Source organism: Salvelinus namaycush, chromosome 3, assembly GCF_016432855.1.
Source record: "Salvelinus namaycush isolate Seneca chromosome 3, SaNama_1.0, whole genome shotgun sequence".
NCBI classification, from domain to species: domain Eukaryota; kingdom Metazoa; phylum Chordata; class Actinopteri; order Salmoniformes; family Salmonidae; genus Salvelinus; species Salvelinus namaycush.
Window position 1 is genome coordinate 91,416,062 of NC_052309.1, and position 18,430 is coordinate 91,434,491.

Consider the following 18,430-nt stretch of genomic DNA (forward strand, 5'->3'; position numbering starts at 1 on the left):
ACAGCAGATTTTCTATCAACGTTCTGATTGGCCAAAGTGGTCAAGCCTCTGACGGACCTCTGCAGTGCACATACACAGCCTATAGGTCTTCATCATTCTATCCACCACCAGAGAGAAGACAGGAAGAAACCACCATTTACCTTCCTGTAGGCTGCTGTATCCTATAGGTCTTCATCATTCTAGCTACCACCAGAGAGAAGACAGGAAGAAACCACCATTTACCTTCCTGAAGGCTGCTGTAGCCTATAGGTCTTCATTATTCTAGCCACCACCAGAGAGAATACAGGTTAGAAACCACTATTTACCTTCCTGTAGGCTGCTGTAGCCTATAGGTCTTCATCATTCTATCCACCACCAGAGAGAAGACAGGAAGAAACCACCATTTACCTTCCTGTAGGCTGCTGTAGCCTATAGGTCTTCATCATTCTATCCACCACCAGAGAGAAGACAGGAAGAAACCACCATTTACCTTCCTGTAGGCTGCTGTAGCCTATAGGTCATCATTCTATCCACCACCAGAGAGAAGACAGGAAGAAACCACCATTTACCTTCCTGTAGGCTGCTGTATCCTATAGGTCTTCATCATTCTAGCTACCATCAGAGAGAAGACAGGAAGAAACCACCATTTACCTTCCTGAAGGCTGCTGTAGCCTATAGGTCTTCATTATTCTAGCCACCACCAGAGAGAATACAGGTTAGAAACCACTATTTACCTTCCTGTAGGCTGCTGTAGCCTATAGGTCTTCATCATTCTATCCACCACCAGAGAGAAGACAGGAAGAAACCACCATTTACCTTCCTGAAGGCTGCTGTAGCCTATAGGTCTTCATCATTCTAGCTACCACCAGAGAGAAGACAGGAAGAAACCACCATTTACCTTCCTGTAGGCTGCTGTATCCTATAGGTCTTCATCATTCTATCCACCACCAGAGAGAAGACAGGAAGAAACCACCATTTACCTTCCTGAAGGCTGCTGTAGCCTATAGGTCTTCATCATTCTAGCTACCACCAGAGAGAAGACAGGAAGAAACCACCATTTACCTTCCTGTAGGCTGCTGTATCCTATAGGTCTTCATCATTCTATCCACCACCAGAGAGAAGACAGGAAGAAACCACCATTTACCTTCCTGAAGGCTGCTGTAGCCTATAGGTCTTCATCATTCTAGCTACCACCAGAGAGAAGACAGGAAGAAACCACCATTTACCTTCCTGTAGGCTGCTGTATCCTATAGGTCTTCATCATTCTATCCACCACCAGAGAAGACAGGTTAGAAACCACCATTTACCTTCCTGTAGGCTGCTGTAGCCTATAGGTCTTCATCATTCTATCCACCACCAGAGAGAAGACAGGAAGAAACCACCATTTACCTTCCTGTAGGCTGCTGTATCCTATAGGTCTTCATCATTCTATCCACCACCAGAGAGAAGACAGGAAGAAACCACCATTTACCTTCCTGTAGGCTGCTGTATCCTATAGGTCTTCATCATTCTATCCACCACCAGAGAAGACAGGTTAGAAACCACCATTTACCTTCCTGTAGGCTGCTGTATCCTATAGGTCTTCATCATTCTATCCACCACCAGAGAGAAGACAGGAAGAAACCACCATTTACCTTCCTGTAGGCTGCTGTATCCTATAGGTCTTCATCATTCTATCCACCACCAGAGAAGACAGGTTAGAAACCACCATTTACCTTCCTGTAGGCTGCTGTAGCCTACATATTTATTTGGTTTGTCATTCTATAATTTTTCATGGAATTTTAGTGGTATTTAAATATAATTTATTCAGAATTGATCAGAATACATTTTCCAGAAATAGTTTTACCAGCCAGTCCTCTGAGCTCCAGCAGCAATACTACCCTGGTAGTAGACAAGCCAGATTTCAGACACGGCCACTGACTGACTCAAACATGTTATTTACAGATGAGAAAGAATTTCATTCAAAATCAACTGATACAGAACAAGACTTATAAAATATTAGAATAACAAAAATAATCAACACCCTGCCAACATATCAACATAACTCAACATATCAACATATATCAACATAACTCAACATATCAACATACCAACATAACTCAACATAACTCAACATAACTCAACATAAAGATCACCTACCTTTATCACAACTAACTAACTAGCACTTAAACCTTTGTTATATTCATCAAAAAGACAACACACAATATAACAACTCCCTTTATCTCAACTAACAATTAAATCTTCTTCTGGGAAAACACACTATTCCCTACATAGTGGACTACTTTTGACCAGGGCCCTACGGAATAGGGTGGCATTTTGGAAGCAGACCATGTCTGAGCCCTACAGTTGATGTGGGCTCCTATTCTCTCTCTGAGTCTAGCTGGGACTGATGTTGTCCCTGGTTCACCTCTGCTCTGCTGGACCCAGGTCTCCGTGGGGGAGGGGGGGCGCTCTCAGGCACCGACCCAGGCAGGACTGGTACCTCGCGGGCAGGCAGCGGCTCCAATCTGGGCCCCCCGTGGGGCCTTCCCTGAAGCCATCCTCTACCCCTGACTGGCCACAGTGGATCTGGAGGGGGAGGGGCTGGTCGCTCCTCCTCTACCCAGCACGCCTGCCTGCTGGCTGGGGTCCGGTCGCGACCAGGGCTGCCTCTGGGGCTGGCTCCACCACGGGGGCTAGGGGGCTGGCCTCTACCTAGCCTGGGGGAGCTGTCCCAGGGAGGCCGAGTGAACAAGGAGGGGGCCTCCATGGGGGCTGGGTGTTGGAAGGAGGGAGGAGGGCGTGCTTCTTCTCTAAGCTGCCCTGACTCTGGCCTGGTGGGTCTCTCCTCCTCGAAGTGCACCTATAGGGGAAACAGACGGTCTTCATATCTACCTCTGTCTGTCCTTGTATCTGTCTGTGTCTTCTTTTCTGTCTGTCTGTCCTTGTATCTGTCTGTGTCTTCCTTTCTGTCTCTGTCCTTGTATCTGTCTGTGTCTTCCTTTCTGTCTGTCTGTCCTTGTATCTGTCTGTGTCTTCCTTCCTTTCTGTCTGTCTGTCTGTCTGTCTGTCTGTCTGTCTGTCTGTCTGTCTGTCTGTCTGTCTGTCTGTCTGTCTGTCTGTCTGTCTGTCATCTTATCTACTTCTACAACAAGACTGCATCATAAATGGCACCATAATCCATTTATAGAGCATTACTTTTGACCAGAGTCCTATGGGGTTATAGTACTAACCTGTGGTCTAGGTCTGCCTGCTCCCTGTCTCTGTAGACACTGTAGCCTCCTGAGGAGAAAGACCTTGTCCTTCCCCTCCTAACACCACAGAGAGTGAGAGACAGGAGGAGGAGAGAAATTAAGGATGGATTAGACAGGGAAGAGAGGAAGGGGAGAGAGAGGGAGGGAAGAGAGGAAGAGAGAGAGGTTAGGGGGAGAGAGGAAGAGAGGGACAGGAAGAAAGGGAAACACTGAGGAAGAGAGGTGAGTGTGTGTTTGTATAGGTGTGTGTGTGTGTGTGTGCTTCAGTGTATGTATGTGTAGGAGAGCCTCACGTTGACTATCTGTTCCCGTAGAGACATGATAAGACGTTTACGACCCTGAGTCACCTGCCACAGGAAGTACATAACCACCCTACAGGAAGAGACATGATGAGACGTTTACGACCCTGAGTCACCTGCCACAGGAAGTACATAACCACCCTACAGGAAGAGACATGAAGAGACGTTTATGACCCTGAGTCACCTGCCACAGGCAGTACATCACCACCCTACAGGAAGAGACATGATGAGACGTTTACGACCCTGAGTCACCTGCCACAGGCAGTACATAACCACCCTACAGGAAGAGACGTTTATGACCCTGAGTCACCTTCCACAGGCAGTACATCACCACCCTACAGGAAGTAAAGGCACATTTTTACATTTTAGTAATTTACCAGACGTTCTTATTCAGAGCTACAGTAAGAGAATCCATCTTAACATAGCTAGGAGCTAGGCTAGCTATAGCAACCACACTGTCATAGTACATTATCCCTCAATAGAGTAGCTATCAGATAGCTAGGAGCCAGGCTAGCTATAGCAACCACACTGTCATAGTACATTATCCCTCAATAGAGTAGCTATCAGATAGCTAGGCTAGCTATAGCAACCACACTGTCATAGTACATTATCCCTCAATAGAGTAGCTATCAGATAGCTAGGCTAGCTATAGCAACCACACTGTCATAGTACATTATCCCTCAATAGAGTAGCTATCAGATAGCTAGGAGCCAGGCTAGCTATAGCAACCACACTGTCATAGTACATTATCCCTCAATAGAGTAGCTATCAGATAGCTAGGAGCTAGGCTAGCTATAGCAACCACACTGTCATAGTACATTATCCCTCAATAGAATAGCTATCAGATAGCTAGGAGCCAGGCTAGCTATAGCAACCACACTGTCATAGTACATTATCCCTCAATAGAGTAGCTATCAGATAGCTAGGAGCTAGGCTAGCTATAGCAACCACACGGTCATTGTACATTATCTCTCAATAAAGTAGTTATCAGATAGCTAGGAGCTAGGCTAGCTATAGCAACCACACGGTCATTGTCAGTACATTAGTCAGAGCTAGTAGCCTTAGCTTCTGTTTATTTTATGGGGGGATAAAACCGTTACACACACAGTAACATACTGTACCAGGACTGGACATAGGAGAGGTGTGTGTTTATGTGTGTGTATACAGCTACTCACAGTACTATGAGTGTTAGGAGGCAGTAGAAGACTTGACTGTGTAGTATAACGTTGATGATCCATGCCAGCCAGGCAGAGTGGGGTTGAGAGGCCTGAAGGGAGGCTATCCACTGGTCTACAGTCTGCATCACCCAGCCCTGGCCCTGGAACGGACCACACACACTAGAGGGAGGGAGACTGGGGACAGAGACAGGACAGGTAGGGTTAGTGTGTGTCTATCCACTGGTCTACAGTCTGTGTGAGAAAGTTACAGATGCACAAATATCATACCCCCCCCCCCCCCCCAAAAAAATGCTAACCCTGTTATTGTAATGGTGAGTGGTTAGCATGTCCTGGGGGTATGATATTTGTGCGTCTAACTTTCTCACTCATCATTATTCACGATTCATTCAGGACTATCCGTTGTCACGGTAGCATCCACATTAATGTAGAAGTGTTTAGAAACATCATCTATTCTTATTTACAATAAAAGTGACTCCAAAATGACACAATACATTATTTACCATTCATTTCTATTGGGCACCAAATAATCTGAAACACAACCAAAACAAACAGCAAATGCATCCAACAAGTTTGTAGAGTCACAAGCTTGATGTAGTCATTGCGTGCTAGGAATATGGGACCAAATACTAAACTTTTCACTACTTTAAGACACATATAAGTGAATTTGTCCCAATACTTTTGGTCCCCTAAAATGGGAGGACTACGTACAAAAAGTGCTGTAATATCTAAACGGTTCACCCAATATGGATGAAAATGAAAAAGTCTGTACTTTAACCTCATAGTCATTGTATCATTTCAAATCCAAAGTGGAGTACAGAGCCAGAACAACAACACATTTGTAACTGTCCCAATACTTATGGAGCTCACTGTAATTCCTGTGCTTGGCCCTCCTATGTTCAACATAATAAATGGCTCCCTATCCTCCAGATGTGTACCAAACTCACTGAAAGAGGTAGTAATAACACGTCTTCTGAAAAACCCAAACCTTGACCTGAAAAATGAAAACTATGTCTATGTCTAATCTCCTGTTCCAGTCAAAAACGTTAGAAAAAGCTGTTTCTCAGCAACTCACCGCCTTCCTGAAAACAAATAATGTATACGAAACGTTCCAGTCTGGTTTTAGACCCCATCATAGTACCGAGACCACACTTATGAAGGTTGTAAATGACCTTTTAATGGCGTCAGACCAAGCCTCTGCGTCTGTCCTTGTGCTCCTAGACCTTAATGCCGCTTTCCACACCATCAATCACCACATTTTTTGGGGGGAGAGAGATTGGAAACCGTAAATGGTTCACACGGACAAGTTCTTATCTGTCGGAAAGATATCAGTTCGTCTCAGTGGATGGTTTGTCTTCAGACGTTCGGTGTTCCCCAAGGTTCCGTTCTAGGACCACTATTGTTTTCACTACATATGCTACCTCTTGGTGATGTCATACGGAAACACAATATCACCTTTCACTGCTATGTGGACGACGGCACAGCTATAGATTTCAATGAAACATGGTGAAGCCCCAAAATGTCCAACCCCAAAGCCTGTGTTTCAGACATAAGGAAGTAGATGGCGGCAATTTTTGTTACTTTTAATCTTTGACAAAACAGAGATGCTAGTTCTAGGTCCCAAGAAACAAAGAGATCTTCTGTTGGATCTGACAATGAATCTCGATGGTTGTACAGTCATCTTAAATGAAACTGTGAAGGACTTCGGCGTTACTCTGGACCCCGATCTCTCCTTTGACGAACATATAAAAACGTTTTTTTTCTCCTCCATCTTTGTTTTTTGTCCAGAAATTATGCAGAAAAGCTAATCCACGGATAAAGAACTAAATAAACGGCAGCTGGCGCTAAACACGGCTGCTAGAATCTTGACATATTACATCATATTACACCAATCATATTACACCAATCATATTACACCAATCATATTACACCAGCGCTAGACTCTACACTGGCTTCCTTGTTAAGGCTAGGGCTGATTTCAAGGTTTTACTGGTAACCTACAAAGCATTACAGGACTTGCTCCTACCCATCTCTCAGAGTTAGTCCTGTGGTACATACTGTATCTACATGTACGCTACGGTCACAAGACGCAGGATTCCTTATTGTCCCTAGAATTTCTAAGCAAACAGCTGGAAGGGCAGGGCTTTCTCCTTTAGAGCGACATTTTTATAGGATGGTCTGCCTATCCATGTGAGAGATGAAGACTCGATCTCGACCTTTAAGTCTTCACTGAAGACTCATCTCTTCAGTAGGTCCTTTGATTGAGTGTAGTCTGGCCCAGGGGTGTGAAGATGACCGGCAAGGCACTGGAGTGACGAACCATCCTTGCGTTCTCCGCCTGGCCGGCTCCCCTCACTCCAATAAGTTTAGACAGCTTAGACCACTGCGCCACCCTTCAGGCCCAGGTTCCTGCCTTTCTAGGGAGTTTTTCTTAGCCACCGTGCTTCTACATCTGCATTGCTTGCTGTTTGTGGTTTTAGGCTGGGGTTACTGTAGAAGCACTCTGCTGATGTAAAAAGGGCTTTATAAAAAACATTGTATTGATTGTGAGTGTGTGTGTGTGTGTGTGTGTGTGTGTGTGTGTGTGTGTGTGTGTGTGTGTGTGTACCTCCAGAGTGTGTATGCCAGCAGGGCCAGAGTCCCCAGGTAACAGGGGAGGAAGAGGAGGGAGATGAAGAGGGTCTGCATCTGACCCACCCTACTCCAGGAGCTGGGAGGATGGCAGCTCCTTATACTGGTCTAGGAGAGAGGTAGGGGGGGAGAGAGGGAGGTAGGGAGGGAGGAGGGGGGAGAGGAGGAGGGAGTCTGAGTCTACATCTCAAACGGCACCCTAGTATTACAATGGCACCCTAGTATTACAATGGAACCCTAGTATTACAATGGAACCCTAGTATTACAATGGAACCCTAGTATTACAATGGTACCCTAGTATTACAATGGCACCCTAGTATTCACTATTAGTGCACTACTTTTCACCAGGGCTCTACCTTCTTTAGGTGGAAGATTAGGAAGAGTTTGATGAGCTGAACGACAGGGAGGAGAGGAGAGAAGTACACCCCTATCCTGGAGAGGGAGAGAGACAGAGAGAGAGACAGAGAGAGAGGCAGACAGGCAGACAGACAGGCAGACAGACAGACGGACAGACAGGCAGGCAGACAGGCAGGCAGAGCAACATTAAGACAGTCTTAAGATACACTAGCATTTTTTTTTGCCAATATTGCCAAGCAATGTTGCCAGCATTGGTTGCTGCAATGGTTGCTTTTTGATCTGCTGCGCCACCTAGTGTGCAATTTTACGACTGCTCCAATCAGAGCTCAGATATTGGTCATGTGATCAGTCTGCTATTCTAATATATTGTGAATATTTTTTTTTTTTTTTTTTGCTGTAGAGATAAAATGTACATCCGTTTTGCTGTGAAATGTTTGCCATTCACGCCTCATGTTGCCTCACTATAATATTGTATCATGATACGTTAATGCATACATACTGTGTTCAGTTCGTCATGTTTAACTGACGAAAATGGTGGGCATGCTAATCGATTAGCATGCTAATCGAAACCCATGTTAAGTCAATGGGACAAACAGGCTATTTCGCTAGCTAGCCATGTAGATTTTACATTTAGTTTTTTGTTTAAGATAGTTTTTTGTATGTCGAACTTGCTGGCTAGCTAGATGAATATCATGTACACTTCCTATCTTAGAATTATGAAGTAAAAAGTTATTTATTTACTGCTTGTACGTTAGCTGATGACAGCTATGGCTGTCAACAGGAATTAACAAGCAATAAGAAACAAGTAAATACATTGAGAAATTAATGTCCAAGTTGCTCATGATTGTTCCAGTGTCTCATACCCCACTCCGTTGCCAGCAACATTGCTCGGGCAATATTGTTAAAAAAAATTGCAAGTGTATCATCAGCTTTAGGTCTAGACTAGAGGAGAGTTTGGTATAGATATATTAAACTAGAGAGGAACTGACAGAGAATGTATATAGATATAGGTTACTAGAGAAGCAGAGAGGATATAGGTTACTAGAGAGGGTATATATATATAGGTTAATAGAGAAGCAGAGAGGGTATAGATATAGGTTACTAGAGAAGCAGAGAGGGTATAGATATAGGTTACTAGAGAGGCAGAGAGGGTAGGACTATAGGTTACTCTACCAGGCCAGGGTCTGAGCGTTGATCAGATCTAGAACGTTTCTGGCCACGTCAAACTCTGCCGGCTTCACAACACACCTGGTGGCGATCACACTAAAGACAACAACAGGTGTGCTTGAGTCCATGTTGGAGTTAAATATAAAACTATCTATACAAGTGTATTTTTGTAAATATGCTAAACATGGAATAACCACAGATAGATGCGCATACTTGTAGAAGAGAGGATAGACACTGAGCTGACAAAAACATTATGAACACCTGCTCTTTCCATGACATAGACTGACCAGGTGAATCCAGGTGAAAGCTATGATCCCTCATTGATGTCACCTGTTAAATCCACTTCAATCAGTGTAGATGAAGGGGATGAGACAGGTTAAAGAAGGATTTTTAAGCCTTGAGACAATTGAGACATGGATTGTGTATGTGTGCCATTCAGAGGGTAAATGGGCAAGACAACAGATTTAAGTGCCCTTTGAACGGGGTAGGGTAGCAGGTGCCAGGCGCACCGGTTTGTGTCAAGAACTGCAACGCTGCTTGGTTTTTCAAGCTCCACAGTTTCCTGTGTGTATCAAGAATGGTCCACCACCCAAAGGACATCCAGCCAACTGGACACCACTGTGGGAAGCATTGGAGTCAACATGGTCCAGCATCCCTGTGGAACGCTTTCAGCACCTTGTAGAGTCCAATGCCCTGACGAATTGAGGCTGTTCTGAGGGCAAAAGGAGATGCAACTCAATATTAGGAATGTGTTCTTAATGTTTTGTACACTCAGTGTTTACAGTACTATACTAGTTATAACATTGATGTGCACCACAGTTGGTTTTTAATTACTACTACTACTAGTCTGACTGTTGTAGCCATCAATTAACAATCATCCATATTTGCAAACTTATTTCAAACTTCACATTTCTCTAGTATAGGCGACTTATCGTAATGAACGATATCAGCAAAATGACTGTGATAAGTGGTCGGTGTTAATCATCCCAGCTCCAATATAAGTACTGTACTTGTAGAGGTATTCTCCACAGTCTAGTATAGTATAGTAGGGACAGCTGTACTTGTAGAGGTATTCTCCACAGTCTAGTATAGTATAGTAAAGACAGCTGTACTTGTAGAGGTATTATCCACAGTATAGTAATATAGTATAGTATAGTAAAGACAGCTGTATTTGTAGAGGTATTCTCCACAGTACAGTAATATAGTATAGTACGGACAGCTGTACATGTGGAGGTATTCTCCACAGTATAGTAATATAGTATAGTATAGTAAAGACAGCTGTATTTGTAGAGGTATTCTCCACAGTATAGTAATATAGTATAGTATAGTATGGACAGCTGTACTTGTAGAGGTATTCTCCGTAGTATAGTAATATAGTATAGTATAGTAAGGACAGCTGTACTTGTAGAGGTATTCTCCACAGTATAGTAATATAGTATAGTATGGACAGCTGTGCTTGTAGAGGTATTCTCCGTAGTATAGTAATATAGTATAGTATAGTAAGGACAGCTGTATTTGTACAGGTATTCTCCACAGTATAGTAATATAGTATAGTATGGACAGCTGTACTTGTAGAGGTATTCTCCGTAGTATAGTAATATAGTATAGTATAGTAAGGACAGCTGTATTTGTAGAGGTATTCTCCACAGTATAGTAATATAGTATAGTATAGTAATGACAGCTGTACTTGTTGAGGTATTCTCTATAGTATAATATAGTATAATATAGTAAGGACAGCTGTACTTGTAGAGGTATTCTCTATAGTATTATATAGTAAGGACAGCTGTACTTGTTGAGGTATTCTCTATAGTATAATATACACTGCTCAAAAAAATAAAGGGAACACTTGAACAACACAATGTAACTCCAAGTCAATCACACTTCTGTGAAATCAAACTGTCCACTTAGGAAGCAACACTGATTGACAATAAATTTCACATGCTCTTGTGCAAATGGAATAGACAAAAGGTGGAAATTATAGGCAATTAGCAAGACACCCCCAATAAAGGAGTGGTTCTGCAGGTGGTGACCACAGACCACTTCTCAGTTCCTATGCTTCCTGGATGATGTTTTGGTCACTTTTGAATGCTGGCGGTGCTTTCACTCTAGTGGTAGCATGAGACGGAGTCTACAACCCACACAAGTGGCTCAGGTAGTGCAGTTCATCCAGGATGGCACATCAATGCGAGCTGTGGCAAAAAGGTTTGCTGTGTCTGTCAGCGTAGTGTCCAGAGCATGGAGGCGCTACCAGGAGACAGGCCAGTACATCAGGAGACGTGGAGGAGGCCGTAGGAGGGCAACAACCCAGCAGCAGGACCGCTACCTCCGCCTTTGTGCAAGGAGGTGCACTGCCAGAGCCCTGCAAAATGACCTCCAGCAGGCCACAAATGTGCATGTGTCTGCTCAAACGGTCAGAAACAGACTCCATGAGGGTGGTATGCGGGCCCGACGTCCACAGGTGGGGGTTGTGCTTACAGCCCAACACCGTGCAGGACGTTTGGCATTTGCCAGAGAACACCAAGATTGGCAAATTCGCCACTGGCGCCCTGTGCTCTTCACAGATGAAAGCAGGTTCACACTGAGCACATGTGACAGACGTGACAGAGTCTGGAGACGCCGTGGAGAACGTTCTGCTGCCTGCAACATCCTCCAGCATGACCGGTTTGGCGGTGGGTCAGTCATGGTGTGGGGTGGAATTTCTTTGTGGGGCCGCACAGCCCTCCATGTGCTCGCCAGAGGTAGCCTGACTGCCATTAGGTACCGAGATGAGATCCTCAGACCCCTTGTGAGACCATATGCTGACACATGCACATTTGTGGCCTGCTGGAGGTCATTTTGCAGGGCTCTGGCAGTGCACCTCCTTGCACAAAGGCGGAGGTAGCGGTCCTGCTGCTGGGTTGTTGCCCTCCTACGGCCTCCTCCACGTCTCCTGATGTACTGGCCTGTCTCCTGGTAGCGCCTCCATGCTCTGGACACTACGCTGACAGACACAGCAAACCTTTTTGCCACAGCTCACATTGATGTGCCATCCTGGATGAACTGCACTACCTGAGCCACTTGTGTGGGTTGTAGACTCCGTCTCATGCTACCACTAGAGTGAAAGCACCGCCAGCATTCAAAAGTGACCAAAACATCAGCCAGGAAGCATAGGAACTGAGAAGTGGTCTGTGGTCACCACCTGCAGAACCACTCCTTTATTGGGGGTGTCTTGCTAATTGCCTATAATTTCCACCTTTTGTCTATTCCATTTGCACAACAGCATGTGAAATTTATTGTCAATCAGTGTTGCTTCCTAAGTGGACAGTTTGATTTCACAGAAGTGTGATTGACTTGGAGTTACATTGTGTTGTTCAAGTGTTCCCTTTATTTTTTTGAGCAGTGTAGTATAGTATAGTAAGGACAGCTGTACTTGTAGAGGTATTCTCCACAGTATAGTAATATAGTATAATATAGTATTATATAGTAAGGACAGCTGTACTTGTAGAGGTATTCTCCACAGAAGGATCCCAGCAGACAGAAGATGAAGTCCACTATGACCAGCCGGTATACATCCTGACCAACATACGACTCCCAGCACTGTAGGACGGACGAACGGACGGACGCACGCACGCACACACACACACAGAGACACACACCCTGGTCAAAAGTAGTGCACTATACAGGGAATAGGGTGCCGTATGTGACTCAGACAATATGTGTGTAGTAGTTCTTACCGGGACGTTGCTGGGGACCAGCGCTAACCAGTAGTAACACAACACTGCTAGGATAGACACCTTCAGCATAGCATTCCTGCAGTCACAGAGTAGAGACAATAACATGTTACCTACTACTGAGGGTCTGGGGTGTTACAGTCACAGAGTAGAGACAATAACATGTTACCTACTACTGAGGGTCTGGGGTGTTACAGTCACAGAGTAGAGACAATAACATGTTACCTACTACTGAGGGTCTGGGGTGTTACAGTCACAGAGTAGAGACAATAACATGTTACCTACTACTGAGGGTCTGGGGTGTTACAGTCACAGAGTAGAGACAATAACATGTTACCTACTACTGAGGGTCTGGGGTGTTACAGTCACAGAGTAGAGACAATAACATGTTACCTACTACTGAGGGTCTGGGGTGTTACAGTCACAGAGTAGAGACAATAACATGTTACCTACTACTGAGGGTCTGGGGTGTTACAGTCACAGAGTAGAGACAATAACATGTTACCTACTACTGAGGGTCTGGGGTGTTACAGTCACAGAGTAGAGACAATAACATGTTACCTACTACTGAGGGTCTGGGGTGTTACAGTCACAGAGTAGAGACAATAACATGTCCCCTACTACTGAGGGCCTGGGGTGTTACAGTCACAGAGTAGAGACAATAACATGTTACCTACTACTGAGGGTCTGGGGTGTTACAGTCACAGAGTAGAGACAATAACATGTTACCTACTACTGAGGGTCTGGGGTTTTACAGTCACAGAGTAGAGACAATAACATGTTACCTACTACTGAGGGTCTGGGGTGTTACAGTCACAGAGTAGAGACAATAACATGTTACCTACTACTGAGGGTCTGGGGTGTTACAGTCAGAGAGTAGAGACAATAACATGTTACCTACTACTGAGGGTCTGGGGTGTTACAGTCACAGAGTAGAGACAATAACATGTTACCTACTACTGAGGGTCTGGGGTGTTACAGTCAGAGAGTAGAGACAATAACATGTCCCCTACTACTGAGGGTCTGGGGTGTTACAGTCACAGAGTAGAGACAATAACATGTTACCTACTACTGAGAGTCTGGGGTGTTACAGTCACAGAGTAGAGACAATAACATGTTACCTACTACTGAGGGTCTGGGGTGTTACAGTCACAGAGTAGAGACAATAACATGTTACCTACTACTGAGGGTCTGGGGTGTTACAGTCACAGAGTAGAGACAATAACATGTTACCTACTACTGAGGGTCTGGGGTGTTACAGTCACAGAGTAGAGACAATAACATGTTACCTACTACTGAGGGTCTGGGGTGTTACAGTCACAGAGTAGAGACAATAACATGTTACCTACTACTGAGGGTCTGGGGTGTTACAGTCACAGAGTAGAGACAATAACATGTTACCTACTACTGAGAGTCTGGGGTGTTACAGTCACAGAGTAGAGACAATAACATGTCACCTACTGCTGAGGGTCTGGGGTGTTACAGTCACAGAGTAGAGACAATAACATGTTACCTACTACTGAGAGTCTGGGGTGTTACAGTCACAGAGTAGAGACAATAACATATTACCTACTACTGAGGGTCTGGGGTGTTACAGTCACAGAGTAGAGACAATAACATGTCCCCTACTACTGAGGGTCTGGGGTGTTACAGTCACAGAGTAGAGACAATAACATGTTACCTACTACTGAGGGTCTGGGGTGTTACAGTCACAGAGTAGAGACAATAACATGTTACCTACTACTGAGGGTCTGGGGTGTTACAGTCACAGAGTAGAGACAATAACATGTTACCTACTACTGAGGGTCTGGGGTGTTACAGTCACAGAGTAGAGACAATAACATGTTACCTACTACTGAGGGTCTGGGGTGTTACAGTCACAGAGTAGAGACAATAACATGTTACCTACTACTGAGGGTCTGGGGTGTTACAGTCACAGAGTAGAGACAATAACATGTTACCTACTACTGAGGGTCTGGGGTGTTACAGTCACAGAGTAGAGACAATAACATGTCACCTACTACGGAGGGTGTGTGTACTGTTTGTGCGTGGGTGTGTGTGTGTGTACTGTTTGTGCGTGGGTGTGTGTGTGTGTACTGTGTGTGCGTGGGTGTGTGTGTGTGTACTGTTTGTGCGTGTGTGTGTACTGTGTGTGCGTGGGTGTGTGTGTGTGTACTGTTTGTGCGTGTGTGTGTGTGTACTGTTTGTGTGTGTGTGTGTGTGTGTGTACTGTGTGTGTGTGTGTGTACTGTTTGTGTGTGGGTGTGTGTGTACTGTTTGTGCGTGTGTGTGTGTGTGTGTGTGTGTACTGTGTGTGTGTGTACTGTGTGCATTACCTGAGCACCGTGACGTAGACGCGTGTACGTGGGCTATCGTAGCGCTCCAGTCTGTGTGTGTGTGTGTAGAGTAGTGATATGAAGGTGTTGAGGACACACACTGCTACAGGCAGCAGCAGAGACCAGGCCTCTGTCAGGACATCCTCTGGACTGGGGGACGCTACCACACACTGGAGGAATACACACACACATCACATGGACCCACACACACACACATCACATGGACCCATACACACACACACACATCACATGGACCCATACATACACACACACACACACACACACACACACACACACACACACACACACACACACAGCACATGGACCCATACACACACACACACATCACATGGACCCATACACACACACACACATCACATGGACCCACACATCACATGGACCCACACACACACACACATCACATCACATGGACCCACACACACACACACACATCACATCACATGGTCCCATACACACACACACATCACATGGACCCATACACACATATAACATGGACGCATACACACACAAACACACACCACATACACAGTAAACATATATATTTACCGTGGTACTTCCAGGTGACAGTACAACACATTACACTGTGAGTGTGTGTTTGTGGTGTGTTTGTGCTACTGACCTGCAGGTTGTGTTGACAGAGGTAGTAGACAGCCACACAGGCCCCAGTAGCCAGACAGACAGACAGAAGCCAGACAGCCAGACGGACCAGACAGGCCCTCATCTTGTCTGACACAGACAGCTCTCTCTCCACTCTGCTCTCCCTTAGAGACTCCTAGACAAACACAGCTATTAAGATGGGTGGGTGTGTGTGTGGATGTGTGTGTGTTTGTGTGGATGTGTGTTTCATTCTGTCTGTTCCCCCAGCCCCTCAAGGATGCCTTTTGCATGCAATAGCCAACTCAACCAAGCTACAAGGTCAGAGTTGGATGTTTCAATACAAATTAACAGAGTTGGATGTTTCAATACAAATTAACAGAGTTGGATGTTTCATTACAAATCAACAGAGTTGGATGTTTCATTACAAATCAACAGAGTTGGATGTTTCATTACAAATCAACAGAGTTGGATGTTTCATTACAAATCAACAGAGTTGGATGTTTCAATACAAATCAACAGAGTTGGATGTTTCAATACAAATCAACAGTTAGTGTCACGACTTCCGCCGAAGTCGGTCCTTCTCCTTGTTCGGGCGGCGATCGACGTCACCGGGCTTCTAGCCATCGCCGATCCACTTTTCATTTTCCATTTGTTTTGTCTTTGTTTCACACACTTGGTTTCAATCCCCCAATTACTTGTTCATTATTTAACCCTCTGTTCCCTCATGTTTGTTTGTGAGTGATTGTTTGTATGTAATACGGTCCGTTATTGTGGGCTAAAGTATTGCGTTGTATTATTGATTCTTTGAGTAAATTACATTGATTACTGATATCTGCTACACACAGGCTTATTACAGTTTGAGGTTTCAATACAAATCTGGTGACTCTTTGCTGTCACTTACATTAAATCGGCGTCTAGTCAAAATAAGTGCACTGTCTAGGGCAGTATCTCCAACAGCACACATTTTTGTTGTAGCCCCGGACAAACACACCTGATTTAACTTGTCAACTAATCATCAAGCTCTCAATGAGTTGAATCAGTTTCTCCAGGGCTACAAGAGAAGTGTATGCTGGAGTTGAGAAACACTGGTATAGGGAATAGGGTGCCAGGCCCTGGTCAAAAGTAGTGCACTAAATAAGGAATAGGGTGCCAGGCCCTGGTCAAAAGTAGTGTACTATATAGGGAATAGGGTAGCATTTGGGACACATCCTATTACTGTCCCTTTAAAAAATATTCATTATTTTGGTTAGAACTCCAAGCCTGAATGACAGTACACTCTACATACAGGCTGATGTGGCTTTCTGTCACGCCGACTAGGGTGGGCAATCTATGTTTTCTATTTCTTTGTTGGCCGGGTATGGTTCCCCATCAGAGGCAGCTGTCTATCGTTGTCTCTGATTGGGGATCATACTTAGGCAGCCTTTTGCCACCTTTAGTTTGTGGGATCTTGTTTGTGTGTAGTTGCTTTCTGCACTGCATGTAGCTTCACGTTCGGTTGTAGTTTATTGTTTTTTCATGTTCATCTAATAAAATGATGTACGCTTACCACGCTGCACCTTGGTCTGATTCTTCCATCAACGAGTGTGACACTTTCGCTCTACCTGTTGGACTGCATGTCTGCATGTCATAGTTAGCAACACACACACAGTCTTAGTTTCCCAGAAATATACAATCATTTCCCTTTCTGTTTTGTTTCCGTCAGTGGTGGACAGCCTATTCTACTGGAGGGAACGGTCCAGACAGCCGTAACATTGGTTGATTAGACCACTAGTCTACGTTATCTACGCATCGATTGAAAGGTCTAGACTCCTATCTGTATAGATCTCTGCCTAGAGGTTGTTGTCCAGGACAGGCTTCTCCAGAGGAAGACCAGCAACAGTAGGACTTAAGAGGCAGTCTCAAATCCAAAACAACAAAGTGATCACCCCGCCACTTGTTTTGTTAAACAGTTCAAGAACTTAAGGACTTAAATTGAGCCTGTAAGCGACTTCTCAGCGATGGCAGACGGTGGAGAGAGATAGGAAACGGGCACAGGAGAGGTGCAGCCGGAGGTGAAGATGGTGTGGTATTATGACAGTATAATGGAGGTAGCAGCTATAATTCTGAGAGGCTACGTTATAGAGAGATTCAGAGCAGAAGGGATACAGATGTCTCCTGAAGAGCTGGGTGGAACACCTAATGAACTCCAGGGTCATGTGTTAAAAGAGATGGTGGAACGGCTACTGAAGGCTACTGAGGAACTGAACACAAATGCTGAGCTTCAACGCTTAATGAGTGAAGTCCCGGTCTGTTCTATCCAGGATGTTTTCTTTGGAACAACCAAGGAGCTTTTCACAGGTGGAATCAACTGGGGCAGAGTGGCAGCCCTTCATCACCTGGCCTACAAGCTTATTCACAGAGCACATACACAGAACCAACCCCAAGTCATGGTTAACATAATCAAATGGACTCTACAGTTCATCAGGGAAAACCTTCACTCTTGGATCAGTCAGGAAGTATGGAAAACGTCCCGAAAGGTGGCGTGGTGGTGCAGCGTGACGCTCCTGGCTTCACTGGCTTGTGCTGCAGCCATAGCATACTGGAGGAAGCATCGCTGAGCTCTTTACAGGGAGAAGAAACCCAGATAGACGATAGATATAGAAAATATACTCTCCTTCTGTGGAGAATACCAAGTTAACCCTAGTAGTATAGTATGTAGATCAGGGGTCCTTTTCTAGCATGAGAGCTACTTTAAAAAAATGAAACATGTCGTGAGCTACTCATTGTTTTCTAGCTTTCAAATAGGAACATTCTTCTCTTCTCCTCTCCCTGCAACTCTTCCCCTGGTCCTTAGTGTACAAGGGAAAGTAGTGTACTATGTTGTCAACTCTTCCCCTACTCCTTAGTGTACAAGAGAAAGTAGTGTACTATGTTGTCAACTCTTCC

General features: G+C 44.8%; 1 pseudogene; it reads left to right on the forward strand.

Annotated features, from left to right (window-relative positions):
• Positions 1–15,782: 15,782 nt before the first annotated feature.
• On the forward strand, positions 15,783–18,102 carry LOC120044123 (annotated as a pseudogene).
• The last annotated feature ends 328 nt before the right edge of the window (positions 18,103–18,430 follow it).